At 36.7% G+C, this 15,784-nt stretch overlaps 1 protein-coding gene across 10 annotated transcripts in view; it reads right to left on the bottom strand.

The window, feature by feature from the left end:
* The window catches only part of LOC131165454 (CSC1-like protein HYP1), a 94,414-nt gene that overhangs the window by 9,954 nt on the left and 68,676 nt on the right, over positions 1-15,784 (bottom strand). The window lies entirely within an intron of this gene.

Raw genomic sequence — 15,784 nt, forward strand, 5'->3', positions numbered from 1 at the left:
ATGTGTTCATTCCTTAATTTATATTCTATACTTACCAATCCTCTACTTTATCATTCTCATTTTAGAAACATATATTTTGGATATGTTTCCAAGTTGCCCAACATGTGGATCCATATAACATGGCTAATTGTATACTCGCACTAAAGAACTTTCCTTTCAATTTTAAGGGTATTTTTTGATAATACAACAAATCCAAAGCACTTTTCCATTTCACCCATCTTACTTCTAACTTTGAATTATACATTCTTCTATTTCTGCTTCATCTTGCAAAGTAGATCCAAGATATCAAAATCTATTTGTGCTATTAATTTCTTGAAAATCAAGTTTAATCTTTTGTCCAATATTCCTCCTAACATACCTAATGTTACATTTAGTATATATTTAGCCTTTTTCTTAGTTCCTAATTGTAAGCTTAAGCCTTCTACTTAGTTTTCATTAAATAGCTTAACCGCTACCATCCTCATTTTTTTTATGCATTTGATATGACCTAAGCCTTTTTGCTCTCTTTGTTTCTCTAGTTCTAGCAAGATTAAAAATGTCTTTTTTTGCCTTTTACTTTTTGCAGTTGCATCTAATATAGTATATGAATCATTATATGCTCTACGTTTAGCTTCACAAGTGAGTAGTGACCTCTTTGCATCTTGATACCACATTCCTCATCTCTCAATGTTTGGTCGTTTGGATCCTATCACCAACTCTCTTTATTAGTTGAGTCTTCCTTTAGATTCACACCCTTTCACAGTCTCTTTAATAGAATTAGCTATCCTAATCCATAGAATGTTTATGTCAATGCTATCTCTTAACGCCACCCACCATATTTTATTATTTTATATTTAAATTTTAATATATTTTCTCCCTTAAGGCTTCACCGCCTAGTTCTGTTACAACAATCTACATCACCTTTTCTATCTATCAATAATACTTCATAATGTAGAATTAAACTTTCATCTAAAATAACTTTACTTCTTACATCATAAATTATCTATCCTCATAATTGAAAGAAAATCTATTTGACTTTTATTTGTTAGAATACCATTTTACCTAAAAGTTTAAGTCATTAGGTTGTGGGCCAACAATGTATGTCAAGCCTAAACAATTTTATCCACTCTTGAATATTTTTAAGTGTTCTTAAAGCTTATTCTTGTTATAATTGTATGGCATAGAAAACCCTAAGATCCTATCACTGAACTCATTTTTATCTTCATATCCATGTCATCCACCTAGCCTCTCAAAACCTTTATTGTCCCTTCCAATGCAACCATTCAAATCTCCTATAAATTTTTCTCAGTCCCTACAATCTCTTGTATAATATTATCCATATCTTCCAAATATTATCGTTTAAGATTTTCCTTTGAGCCTATTTACGGAAACATAAGCACTAATGACATTTATTATCCTTTTTTCTAAGACCATATTGATTTTTATGATTTAATCTCATACTTTTCTACCATCTATAACACTATCTTTTAGGTCTCTGTCTACATGATTCCTACCCCATTCTTATGTTTTTCTTTTAAATCATTCTCAAGCTTTTTCCCCAACTTAGTTTCTTGAAGGCAAATTATGTTAGTTTTATCTCAATCATTGTGCCAATTACCTCCATGTTTTTACCTCTAAGTACTTCTATGCTCCAAGTTGCTAATCTAACATCAGTCTCTTGAACCAACTTCTTTACTTGCCCACATCCAAAATGTTACAGTAACCCTTGCATACTTGACATTGAGCATCAACAAAGCATGTAACTTTGGGGTGACCACCTAGCCTCCTAGCCCATTTTTCACTAGCAGGTGCTAAAAGTGCAATAGTCAATTATAGGGATGCCCAAGCAAACAATTGATTCATTTTATATAGATCTAACAAGTTTTATGCTGTCCACCTAATGCAGCATTCCTTTACCTCAGCTTGGGGCTAGCTTTTTGTGGAAAGAATTAAGACATTTAGTGCATCACATGCAGAGTTTTCTTCAGTATGTAGTCTTGAATATAAATTAATATATGCTATATGTATCTTCACACAACCTTTTTTGCATCTTTTTTTTTTTTTGGCCTCTTTGTACATTTCAAAAGTTTCCATGTTTCTACAATTTGCCATGCTCTTTACCATGTTTCTTTTGTCTTAATTGCCTTTTCATGTCTTGATCGCACCACCAACTCTCATTACTAGCTATGCATCTTCTACTAGATTCACAGAAGCTCTTTCGCTATCTCATTGTCAAAACTAGCTATCCTACTCCAACTAGTGTGTGTTTACATTATCTTATAATGTCCAATCACAATATTTTTATCATTTTTTTTATAGAAACCATATTTTTTTAATTAATCTACAAATTTTATAATATTTTCTCCCTTTAGGTTATGCCACCTATGACTTTTACAATGCATATTACTCTCTCTCTCTCTCTCTTCCATTTTTCAATGCATATATCTAACGCTATTACTCTATGCTGTGTAGTTAAACTTTCACCTCGAATAACCTTACAATCCTTACATGATAAACAATCTACCCTCCTAGTTTAAAAGAGACAAAGAAAACCTGTATTCGACTATTATTTTGACCACTCTTGAAGGTTATATGTTAAGTGTTCTTCTCTTTTCTTAAAGTTCTTATTCATCATTATAAGATCATCTAACATAGTGAAGTCTAAGATTATATCTTCAACAATATTTTAATTTGCATATCCATGTCCATGTACCATATCATAAGCTTTATCATCATTTCTAGTGTGACCATTCAAATTCACTCATGAATATTTTCTTGCTCCTTGATATCCCATGTGTAAAATTACTCATATCTTCCCAAACTTTTTTTTTCAAGTTTCCCGCTTAGCCTATTTGAGGAGAATAAGTACTAATGACCATCTTAATTTTTAAGATTTTGTCTCCTACTCTTTTAAAATTTATAAAACTATTTGTCTACAATTACTGCTACCTCATTATTATGTCTTTCTTTCCCTACACACCAAAAAAAAAAATTTAGATAAAACAAAGACATATATATTACTTGAGAAAGATATACAAAGAGGACAAGAATCCTCCATCAAAGAGAAAAATAAAAGAAAACAAAGCACATAACATATATTAACAACAAAAAAAACTTAGGAGTTGATCACTTTTAAAAATTAGGAAATGGAAACTAGAAACAAAAAATTAAAAGCAACAAACAGGAACTAAAAACTAGAAAAACTAGCAAACTTGTTTGGCTAACTATTATATTTTTTTTTTGAATTCATTTTTAGTGCTCCAAAACAATTCGATTGCCTATGGTTATTTAGTCATTTAGCATTATTATTAATTGTTAGAGTTCGGTTTGTAAAAAATCTAAGTTAGTAAGGGTATTATGGTCATTCCCATTGTACTTGACATATATATATATATAAATAGAGGGTAAGACCTATCATTGAGTTGGAGGACTTCCATTTTACCCAATTATTCAACATGGTTTTAGAGCACGATTCTGAAACCTAAACCCTAAGTGTTACCACCACCCATCAAACTGAAGTCTGAAACCCAAAATCCGCTACATGTCTATCATCATAGAAGATTTTTCAGCAATACTTTAACCCTAGAAAACATCCAGCAGCAACAGAAATTCAGCCCAGTCGCTGGAATTCTCTGGGTGACACTGCCAGTTCGAGAACATCAAATCCACTACAGATTTGTCAAAACCAACACCATAGTCACCCACAGACACTGCCGATCTGCCCCCCACTAAAATCCCACCTCCAGGCAGTGTCCCATGTGCCCTCATGTGCTGGACAAAGCCTGCTAGGGCCGACCCTACACGCTGGTGCGTGAAGCTACTTTCAGGCATGTTTTTGACCTGAAATGATCCAGCAGTGATCCAATCTCTCTATTAACATGTTTTTGGAGTTTTTTGCAATGTTTTTTGCCCAAAGATCTCACCTTTTTTAATTGCTTAAGTGCAGCACCCAAGGAATGGTTGTTTGATGCTTTGTGAAGCAGTTTATCAATGGTTATTGAGTTTATTGGGTCTGAAACAGTGGGATTTGCTGTGTGTTTTTTTTTTTTTTTCCTTTTTTTTTTGTTTTTTTTGTTTTTTTGTGGATTCAATGATCTAATTCCTTCCTAATATCAAAACATCAAGCTGTTGGACATGTGTTTTGCTCAAAGATCCAATCTTTGTTTCACCATGCACTCGTGGTAATTCGTTAGTTGTTGTTTGGTGTTAGCAACAGTCATTGGTGACTTTCTTGGAGCAATGACAGTGCTGATAAGCTGTTTTTGTGCGGCTATGGCAGTGTTTTATATATATATTTAGTGGGTGATTTCTCGATGGTAGTTTCAGTGGTTCACTTCTCCAATTGTTTCAGTGCCATGAGTTGCTTTCTTGGGGCTGTGTTTTAGTTTCTTAGTGCTGTGGCAGTCTTGTACAGATTTATTTGTGACTAGTTCATGGTTGGTCACCTTGTTCATGGTTGTTCCAATTGTTCCATCAATTAATCTTATGGTCATTGGTCTGAGCTTGTGAATGTTGGGATAGAGTTTGCAAATCCCAAAAGTATGGTTACTTCGTTAAGCACTTGTTTGAGTGAACCATGTACTGTGACTATATCAAAAAAGAAGTATTCAAGGTTTCTACAGTATCAGTCATCTCAACAAGCATGTTCTCACATTGCGTCTTTTGCTTGGAAAGGTAATCCTATAGTTTGTATGTAATCTGGTATCCTTCTTACTAGTCTTTGGGTCATCGATTCTGCTGCCACTGACCATATAACAGGTTCAAGCAACCTCTTTTCTAATCTCCAATATCCTAAAAATCTACCTCAAGTTACCCTTGCTGACCACCATTGTTGTTAGCCTGTTAAGGGGATAGGAATAGTAGATCTCACTCCTTCCATCTCTCTTCTTCTGCATTACGCATTCCAGAATCTCCTTTCAATCTCATGTTAGTTAGTAAGCTTACAAAGTCACTAAATTGTCCAGTCACATTCTTTCCTAATTCTGTGGTTATTCAGGATCTGAAGATGAGAAAAACGATTGGCACAGGATGTGAGGCTCATGGACTTTACTACTTTGAGTTGCCTTCTTCACCCATTGCCTGCACAATCGTAGCTACACCACTTCAAATCCATTGTCACCTTGGTCATTCGTCCTTGGACAAGTTGAAACAACCAGTTCCAAAATTGAGTTCTGTATCTAATCTTAAGTGCAAGTCTTGTCAATTGAGCAAGCATCATAATGTTCCCTTTGCTTCCCGAGTCAACTGTTGACTTTTTGAGTCTGATCCCTATTTCAATGCTGACAAAGTACAAGTATTTTATGTGCGTATTTAGCATATGAACAAGTTCATATTTTAGATCACACATAAGGGAAATGAAATGGAAGCCTGAAGGTCTTAAAAGAACACATTGACCGGCGTATTCCACGGGAAGATCAAGGGGCAAAGAAGAGAAGACATGTATTTTAATTTGTGATACATTTAGGTTTTTGGTCTGTAATAATGCATGCTCTGCATGATGCGATTAAATGCTCAGAATGACCATAGAGAGACCTTAGGGACCAACACTCTCAACAACCTTTTCTCATAAGCATTAAAATCATACAAAGGTTTTTGAAATAACTTTAGGGTAAAAAATTAGGGCAAAATCTTAAGTGTTCAAAGACCTCAGTCGACCGACCCTTTCTAGTTCAAACTAGCTCAATCGACCGACCATGTCTCAGGCCAAAATTCAAAGGAATTTAAAAGCTCAGTCGATCGACCATCTTAGGCTTTTTTAGCCTCAATCAACCAACCATCAAAACTCAGCCGACTGACCATCAGGACAGTTGACTGAGTATCGAAGGGTTGAGAAATTGCGCCTTAGGTCAGTCAACTGGCCTCTTGCTTAGTCAACCAAACGCCATGAAAATTTGAATTTTTTCCTAGGATAGTCGACCGACCCTCTCGGGTTGCGCAACATTTTTAGCGCTAAACGTGTTTAATTTTTTAATTAAACAATTTTAAAATACCCTCCGTGTCCCTAATGGTCATTTTTCTTGGGAACTTTATATATACCCCTCTCATAAGCATAATTAGCAAGATTATTAGTTGAAAAATTCTCTCAAATTTTTTTGCTATTTTTTCATCTTCAAAGCTTCAACTTATACTCTCTTACTCTCATTTATTTCAAAATCATTTTTAAGAGAGCTTTGATTATTATTTTCCTCTCTTCATTAGCAAATTTATTGCTCTTGAGGATTGTTTAAAGAATCATTTATTTGGGTATTGTTCTTATCATTCAAAGCACTTACTCTCACTTAAGTTCTTATTTTTGAAAATCATTTTGAGAGTAAGCTTTAAGGTTTCTCCCATATTATTTTCTTGATAAATATTTTTAGGGGAAACTCTTTATTGTTGGTGGATCTTTTGCACATCTATTGCAAGATCCAAAGGCTCATTTTTGTTTGTTTGCAAAAGTCTTTTTAAGCCAAAACCCTAGCTTTCCTTGAACTAAATCTTTGGAAAATTATTTTTGTGAAAGCATTAGGGTAAGTTAAGATAACCTTGAGCATATTTTCACATACATATTTTTTCTAGAAAGGTCTCTCATGTTTTGATATTGAAAAAATCATTTGAAAGCAAAACCTTAGGTTCTCCTACATTTTTACTAAAAAATATTGTTTGGAGAAATTTTAATGGGTTCAAATCTTTGAAGCATTTTATCATATATTTTTATTCAAAGATTGCAAAATATTATTGAGAAAAATACCCTTACTCTACTGAGCATAAATCATATCATACAAGAGTGCATATTGAGCTTCATATTGTATACATTTGCTTTCGTAGAAGCATTAATATTTGTACACAAAAATCTTTGTATTCCAAGCGTGGCCTGAATAGGAAAGTCACCATCCTGTAAGGTGTACCAGTTTGGCTCAGCCTAGTAATTCAGTTGAGGAGGCTCCGCCTCGTAAGGAGAAACCATTTTGGCTTAACCTGGTAATTGAACTGAGGTGACTCCGCCTCATAAGGAGAACTGGTTGTGGCTCGACCTTATAATTGAGCTGGAGAGTCTCAACCCCGTAAGGAGAGTATAAACGGCATCGCTCCGCCCGGTTAAGTAAGCATATAGTGAATCCTTGAGCTGTTGGCTTAAGGCAGGACGTAGGCAGGATTGGCCGAACCCCGATAACAAATATAGTGTCTGCTCTTTAATTTTTGCACTTTAATTTCTGCACATGTATGTTTAATTATTTATTATCTTGATTATTTTACATACAAGCCTTGAATATCTATGAAATTGGTAACTGCATAGAAAGACCCTAGGTTGCGAAATACTGAGTGTGATTTGAATTTAATCTAGGAATATTTTATATAACCAATTCACCCCCCCCCCCCCTCGGGAATACACCATTCCTGTCATCAACAAACGAGTTGTTAGTCCTTTTATGCTAGTCCGTCCGATATTTGGGGTCCTAGTCGTGTTGCATAAAAATTTGGGTTTCAGTACTTCGTTACATTTGTTGATGACTACTCTAGCATAACTTAGTTATATTTAATGAAAGATCGTTCCAAGTTGTTTGATATCTTTTGTGCCTTCTATTCCCAAATAAGGACTCAATTTGAAATGCCAGACAAGATGCTTCGTAGTGATAATGGTAAGAAGTACTTCAGTACCCAATTCAATACTTATATGACTAGCTCTGGAATGATCCATCAGTCCTCCTATGCCCACACTCCACAACATATGAAGTTGCAGAGCAGAAAAAAAAAACATATTCTTGAAGTCACTCAAACCCTATTGAATCAAATGAATGTCCCCAAAGTTTTTTGGAGTGATGTTGTGCTCATAGCTTGCTCCCTCATCAATAAAATGCCATCCTCTGCCCTTGGCGGCAAAATTCCATATTCAGCTATCTTCCCTAAGGCTCCTTTATTCTCCCTTCTTCCTTGTATATTCAGTTGTGTCCTTTGTCCATCAGTTAACTGCAAGAATGTATAAGTTGGATCCTCGTGCTATCAAATGTATTTTTTGGGTTATTCCTATACTCAAAAAGGATATCAATGTTATAGCCCTACTTTACATCAATTTGTTGTCTTTGCTTATGTCACCTTCTTTGAGTCTACACCATACTATGATTCCTTGAGTTCTATTGACCTTAATGAGTCTTTTCCTTTGCCTTCACTTCCAAATCCAAACCTAGTATATGTGCCTAATCCTCCTATATATTCATCCAGTTTAAGTCCTTCTCGTCGCTTGGATCATCCCAATTTGCAAGTATACACATGGAGACTCAAGGGGAAGTGCCTCCTTCAGCTTCTACTACTGTGCCTCTAGTTTCCTTGTTAGATGATCTTATTTCTGATGATGTTGATCCTCCCATAGTTGTTCGAAAAGGTAAACACACTTGTACCCAACATCCGATCTCTAATTTTGTTCGTTATGATTTCTTGTCACCTCTTATTATTGTTTTGATAGTACTTTGACTTTTGTTGTTGTTCCAAAATCTATTTTTGAAGCTTTGTCCCATTCTAGGTGGAGGACAGCAATAGTTGAAGAGATGTGTGCACTACATGATAATGATACTTGAGATTTGATGTCTTTTACACCTGATAAGCCCGTGGTTGGTTGTCGCTGGGTGTACACTGTCAAAGTCAATCCTAATGATTTTGTGGCTCGTTTGAAGGCCCGCCTTGTTTCTAAGCAGTATACTCAGGTGTGTGGTTTGGATTATTTAGACACATTCTTTCCGGTTGCTAAACTTGCCTCAATACGTTTATTCATTTCTTTAGCCACCACTTGTCATTGGCATTTACATCAATTAGATGTGAAGAATGCTTTCCTACATGATGATCTTCATAAGGAGGTATATATGGAGCAACCACCTGTGTTTGTTGCTCAAGGGGAGTTAGGCTCAGTATTTCAACTTAAGAAATCATTGTATAGATTAAAACAATCACCAAGGGTATGGTTTGGCTGTTTTAGTGTTGCAATATTTGAGTTTGGCCTTCTTCAGTGTGCAATAGATCACTCTCTTTTTTATCATCATACTCCATCTGGAAGGATTTTGCTTATTGTGTATGTGGATGACATTGTTATCACTGGTGATGATGATCGAGGCATTCAAGTCCTGAAGCTTTTACTACAGAGTAAGTTTCAAAGCAAGGACTTGGGACTATTGAAATACTTATTAGGTATCTAAGTATTGAGATCTTGTACAGGAACTGTATTGTCACAGAGAAAGTATGTTCTTGATCTTTTAGATGAAATAGGGCAGTTGGGATCTAAACATGTTAGTACACCCATGGATAGTAAGTTAGTTCCATATATGGGTGATTTGTTGCTTAACCCAGGTCAATATAGGAGATTTGTTGGAAAGTTGAATTATCTCACAATCACCCAACTAGATATATCCTTCGCAACAATTGTTGTGATTCAGTTTCTCGATTCCCCAAGAACAAGTTACTGGGATGCAGTAATTTGCATTTTGAGATATCTCAAGGATGCACCAGGGAGAGGTATTTTTTACTAGGATCGGGGTCACACTCGTATTCAAGGATATACAAATGTAGATTAGGTCGAGTCACCTTCTAACCGAAGATCCACAACCGGGTATTGTATCTTTCTCGGTGGTAATTTGGTGTCTTGGAAAAGTAAGAAACAAAATGTGGTGGCTAGATCGGGTGTTGAGTTAGAATACAGGGCTATGGTACACACTACATTTGAACTTGTTTGGTTGAAGAACATGTTGAAAGAACTAGGTTTTTAACATTTTTAGCCTATGGAGTTGATGTGTGATAATCAAGCTACTATCCATATTGTCTCCAACCCTATCTTCCATGAGCAGACAAATCACATTGAAGTTGATTGCCATTTTATTCGAGAGAAACTTGTACAAAAGCTCATTACAACCACTCATGTGAAGTCAAGTTTCAACTTGCTGATTTGTTCGCTAAAGCCTTGGGAGGTGCACGAGTGAAATTCATTTGTAACAAGCTAGGAGCGTATGATATATAAGCTCAAGCTTGAGGGGGAGTGTTAATGGTTATTTAATCATTTAGCATTATTATTAAATGTAGAGTTCGGTTTGTAATAAGTGCAAGTTAGTAAGGGTATTATGGTCATTCCAATTGTACTTGACATAAATTATAAATAGAGGGAGAGACCTATCATTGAGTTGAGGCCTTCCATTTTACCCAATTATTCAACACATATGAAGCTTACTGTAGATAACTTCAGGTGGAAGGGCCTATTAAGAGTGTAAGTTCTAACGAACCCACAACAATCAAAGAGAGATTGTCTTCAGCGGGATCCTGAGAATGCTCAAGCAAGTCTAATTTTATTAATCATAATTTTTTGACCACTTGAAAGTTTTTAATCATAAGGGGCCTTTGTCTTCTTTCCTGAGTCTTGGGCTCAAGATTTCTCTAGTGGTTAATTCAACTATTGCTTATTGTGGTGTTTGGAGAGAGAGGGGGGGGGGGGGGGGAAGAATTTTGGGAGGGGTGATTTTTTCATGGAGGAACCTCATCCATATAGAATTAGTAAGGGTATCCTTCCTCTTCCTATTCAACCCATTCTTTTTCGGAAACTCTATGCCAAAGGGAGTACTCTAATAGGAGAGAGGACTAAGCCTTTAGCTTCGAGGGTGGTGGGAGGGAGTTTAGACTCATAAAAACTCCTTGGGAACTGAGGCATGAAATTATTACATCTTTCTAGGAATTTGGTGAGGGTGAGTTTGAGCCCAAGGACAAAAGCGATGAAGAAAAAGAAAGTTAAGAAAGCCAAAAAATTCAATACTATCAATAAATTATGAAAGTGGTAAAGGGTTCAAGAAGGGGGGGAAGCATGTGAAATCATGAAGATAGTTGGAATGCTACGGGATATTAGAAAAAGAAACATGATTAAGGATGTCTTAGACAAATACTCCCCCATTATCGTCCTTATCCAAGAGACTAAATTGGAACTAGTAGGGGGGTTGTTAGAAGTATTTGGGGTGGCCGTTGTAGAGATTGGGAATCTTTACCCCAACATGGTGCCTTAGGTGGTAATCTGTATCCAAAGTGGATACTCTAACAGGGTTCTTTTCCCTTTCTATGGTATTTGAAATGAAAGGCAGCGGTTAGTGGGGAGATTTCCCTAGCGTATGGGCCACCCAGATCAACTCTTAGGAGTTCCTTTTGGGAAGAGCTTTACTTCGTTTTTGGTTTTTGCTCCCCTAGGTGGATCATTGGTGGTGAATTTAATGCGGTGAGATTTCTTAGAAAGTATGGGGGTAGAGTTATTGCTATTATGCAGAATTTGATTTCTTAATTAGGGATTTTTGTTAGAAATCTCCCCTTTGGGAATGCTTCTTTTACTTGCTCAAAGATGGAGGCTAGAGTTGTGGCTAGTAGACTAGATAGATTCTTATTTTGCAGTGAGTAGGACAATGAATTTACTCAAAAGTTTCTACCTAGGACAACGCCCAATAATTTTCCTATTTTGTTGGAATCTGTAAGGCGTTGTGATGTCCTACTCCTTTTAGGCTTGAGAATATGTGGTTGGACCATGAGACTTTCAAGCCTTCAATTAGGGATTCTTGGGGGAAGAAATGGAAAGGGATTGGATTAGAAAATCTAGCCTTATGGGCATGGTTATTAAAATCGCAGTTCGGTTCATATCATCGTATGATTCTACAATCCAAATTCACCCAAACAATCCAAGTTACAACAAATATATGAATCAAGTAGAAGTGTAGAACCGTAAAAGAATTGATAGAATCATATAACCAAAATCGTAGAATCACAAATAGAATCATATTGATCCTACTCTTGTTACCTGGATTGGTTTTTTTTTTTTTGGGGGGGTGGGGGGGGGGGGGGGGGTGGGGTGTTGTTTAATAATAAGGCCCCAAAAGGTTTGCGAGTGGCCCAAAGTCTTCAAAAATTAAGGCAAAATAGCTCCTAGCTCCCATCAATGAACAGATTCAACAAAATACCTTTAGGGGGTTATCCTAGAGCCACTGATTTTTGGAACCCAGCAGGGAAAAGGGTAACAAAGATCAGATGGTTGGAAAGGGGCTTTTTTTCTCTTATGCGAGAAGAATAACCCTGATTCAAGCTTGTCTTTCTAGCATCCAGTTATATTTCTTGTTTGTTTTCAAGATTATGGTGGGGATTGCTAGCAAGCTTCAAAGAATTATAAGAGACATTTTGTGGTCTAGTGTGGGGAGTCATAAAGATCACTGAGTGAGCAAGGAAGACGTTTGTAGATCTAAAAAGGAACCCGGGGGGGAGAGTAGAGCTGGGTCTTGGTAAGTTGGTATCTAAAAACACTACTCCTTTAGAAAAATGGTCGTGGCACTTCCCTCTAGAAGAATCTTCCCTTTGGCATACACTAATAAGAAATAAGTTTGAATTGGATTAGAATGGGTAGGATACCAATGCTAATTTAAGATGTTTTTCAGAGAATTTGTGGACGTCCATTTCTCGAGATAGGAAGACATTTGTAGGTTTAAAAAGGAAAAAAAGGGGGGTGGGGGGGAGGGGGAAGCAAGGTCTTGGTAAGAAGTTAGTTCGAATTGGATTAGAATGGGTAGGATACCAATGTTAATTTAAGATGTTCTTCAAAGAGTCTGTGGACGTCCATTTCTTAAATGGATTCTTTGTTCAGCCCCTCACGCTAAACTCGAGGTGTGGATGGGTTCACACATGGCTGGAAAATGCTTCTTTTTCCAATTCTTTCCCTTATCTCTTTTGTTATAGCTCTAAGCAAAATAGAGCCACAACTTTCTTTGTGGGTGATCTAAGCAATCCTTTGGTTTCTTGGAATCTCCATTTTAGTAGACCTCTTAATGATAAGGAGATTGTGGAGTTTTCATCTTTGTTATCCTTACTGAATGGGAGTAACCTTTCTCAGGGAGGAATGCTTGTACTTGGTGCTTGGATCAGTCAGGAGTCTATTGCTACAAATTGTTTTTTAAATTCTTCATCCATTCCATTTCTTCATTTCTGCTCTATCCTAGTATATGAAAGGCCAAGGCTCCCCCGAAAATTAAGGCTTTCACTTGGTTGGTTGTGCTTCATAGAATAAATACTAATCACTTGCTGCAAATCAGGAGAACTTTGAAGGCTCTCTCTCCTGATGTATTTGTGCTATGTTGCAAGAACTCAGAAACAGCTTTCATCTTCTTTAGCACTGGGAATTTTCTTGGAAGATTTGGAATAAGATTTTTGGTATAATGAGAGAGAGCTGCATATGTCCTTCTGCAGTGGAGGACTTGTTAGCCATTTCTTTCACAGGATTTCGAAGAAGGGAGGATAGGGCAGCATTAAGTATGGCATTTTTGCAGTTTTATGGGGAATATGATTGGAGAGTAATGCACGGATTTTGGGTGCTGAATTCAGACAAATTTCAGTACTTGGCCTCAGTGTGGCGAGTCGGTCTTAGATTCTTCAAAAGGAGCTATCTTTCAGTAGTTACAAAGAGATTGGAGAACATGGTGGCTTGTTGATCTCTCTCTTTGTTGTTCTTAGTTGTTTATTTCTAGTTCGTTCCAGATTTTTTTCGGGACATGTCTCATTCTCCCTCTTGTAAATTCTTTTCTTATTAACGAAACTTTGCTTTTTTATTTAAATAATAATTCTTTTTTAAAATTAAAAAAAAAAAAAAAACCAACAACAACAACTACTCTGTTCAATTTGCTGTATATCCTCAACAAAATGGTTTGGTTCAAAGAAGAATATGCATTACTTGCGATGGCACAGTCCTCATGCATTACTTGTCTTGTCTAGAGCCTGTTTTCTAATTAATATGTTGTCTGGTGTCCTGGAAGAGTAAATTGCCTTATCCCTTTCTTAGTTGTATATCCAGAGGCCCATGTATTTTATGTTGTGCCCTATTCTTTTGGGTGCACCTGTTTTTTCATATTTAGTGCTCTAGACAAGACAAGTTATCTCCCCATGTAGTTAAACAAGCTTTTGTTCAATTAGAAAGACTCAGACGCATAAATACTACACCAGTGCTGATAGCCTGATATGATTTTCTTTTTTCTCTAGAAACCTCTTATTTTCCTAGTGTTGGAAGTTTTTTGAATCTATACTTGGTAGACTGTCAGTGGTCCTCGTTGTGTCAATCCTCCTATTCCTACTCTCAATCCTCTGCAGGATATTTCTAATCATCACTGTGCAAGAGACGTCTACTATTGCTACAGAGAAACCATTAAGGTGTATGAGCATTGTAAGAAAAGAATTGACAACACCTGCAATCCAGCCCCTTCTTCATCCTCTACTATATTGGATTCTAGTTCTGGAGATCAGCCTCAATTTGACTTGAAGTTGCCCACTGCTGCCCACTGCTGATTGATATCAGAACTTATTCACAGAAGTCCTTGGTACCTTGACCTATTGCATCCATTTCCTCTAACTGTTTGCTCTTTTTCCTGGTCTTTTTCCTCTGTTTCTATTCCTTCTCCTTCCTCATATTGGAGCCTTTTCCAATCTGAGATGAAGCATGGAATGGATGTAGAACTGGAGGACTTGTGGTGCATAGAATTTGGTGGATCTTCCTCCAAATAAGGAGTTGGTGTAAGTGTCATTGTCATTCTGATGACAATACTGAAGGGCTCCAAGCCTGGGTAGCCAGGGGGAAGGAATACATTAAAACTTCCTGTGTAGATTACTTTGAGAACCCTCCTTCCAATGCTGCCCATGGCTTAATTTTCTTGGCAATCAATTTTGAGTAGCAATTTTACCAATTCAATTTTAAGAATTCCTTCTGGCATAAGACGTACAGGAAGAGGTGTACATAGGACCTACAGGGTATGCTGCTCAGGGGTGAGCAGCAAAGCTTGAAAGTTGCATAAAACCATTTACAGGCCTAAGCAATCTATTCAGGCCTAATTAGACAAATAGTACAACAGTTTTTTTTTTTATATATTTTATTTTGGCTTTATATAAGCCATTAATTGACCTAGGAACTCTTCAATATTTCCCCGGTATTGATGTTAGATGCAGCAAATGCTTGAACTTATCACAGTACAAATATTTTTAGACTCAATAAATGAGACTAGTATGATGGGAGCTAAACTAATTGACACTCCAACAGAATTGAACATTGTCCTCCAGAGATGATGGACCTAATTTTGAAAACAAGTCTATAAAGGAGGTTGGTTGGAAACTTATTTATTTGACAGTTAGGAAACCAGACAGATCCTTCACTGTGAAGGTAGGTCGTCTATCAAAAATCCTTAGCAAGCACACACTGCAATTCTACTTGGATCCTTGAACATCTCAAGAGCTCTACTAGTAAGTGTACAAGTGTAATAGGAGCTCCGAAATTGTAGGGTACTGCAATGCAGATTGGGCTGGTTCCATTTAATATTGGAGATATAACATAGAGCGCTGTGCCTTCGTGGGTGGTAATCTTCTTAGGCGGTACAAGAAGAAACAAACTACAGTTGAGAGAGATCAACACCAACTATGGCCCATAAATTCAGTATGGTTGATGTCTCTCATGCTAGAGATGGGATTTCTGGTGTCAAAGCCTATGGATGTTCAATCAGGCCGCTATCTACATTGCTAAAATTTTGCGTTTCATGAAAAGGGGAAAGTCCATTGAAGCTCATTGTCACTTTTGAGAAATGATGTGATGAATAATGCTATCCATTTGCAGAGTCTTCTAATCAGATAAGAGCAGGTCTTAGAATTAGGGGGTAATTGTGTCAGATTGCTTTTTGAGCTTTTTTTTTCTTTCTTTCTTTCATTAGATAAGAGTTAACACCCATGCATCTGGTCTGGAGAGCAATTCTCCACTGGCTGACTCTTCTGTCACTCCTTTCTCTTCTTCTACATTACGTTCCCT

The sequence above is a fragment of the Malania oleifera genome, chromosome 1, assembly GCF_029873635.1.
Source record: "Malania oleifera isolate guangnan ecotype guangnan chromosome 1, ASM2987363v1, whole genome shotgun sequence".
Classification (NCBI taxonomy): Eukaryota; Viridiplantae; Streptophyta; class Magnoliopsida; order Santalales; family Ximeniaceae; genus Malania; species Malania oleifera.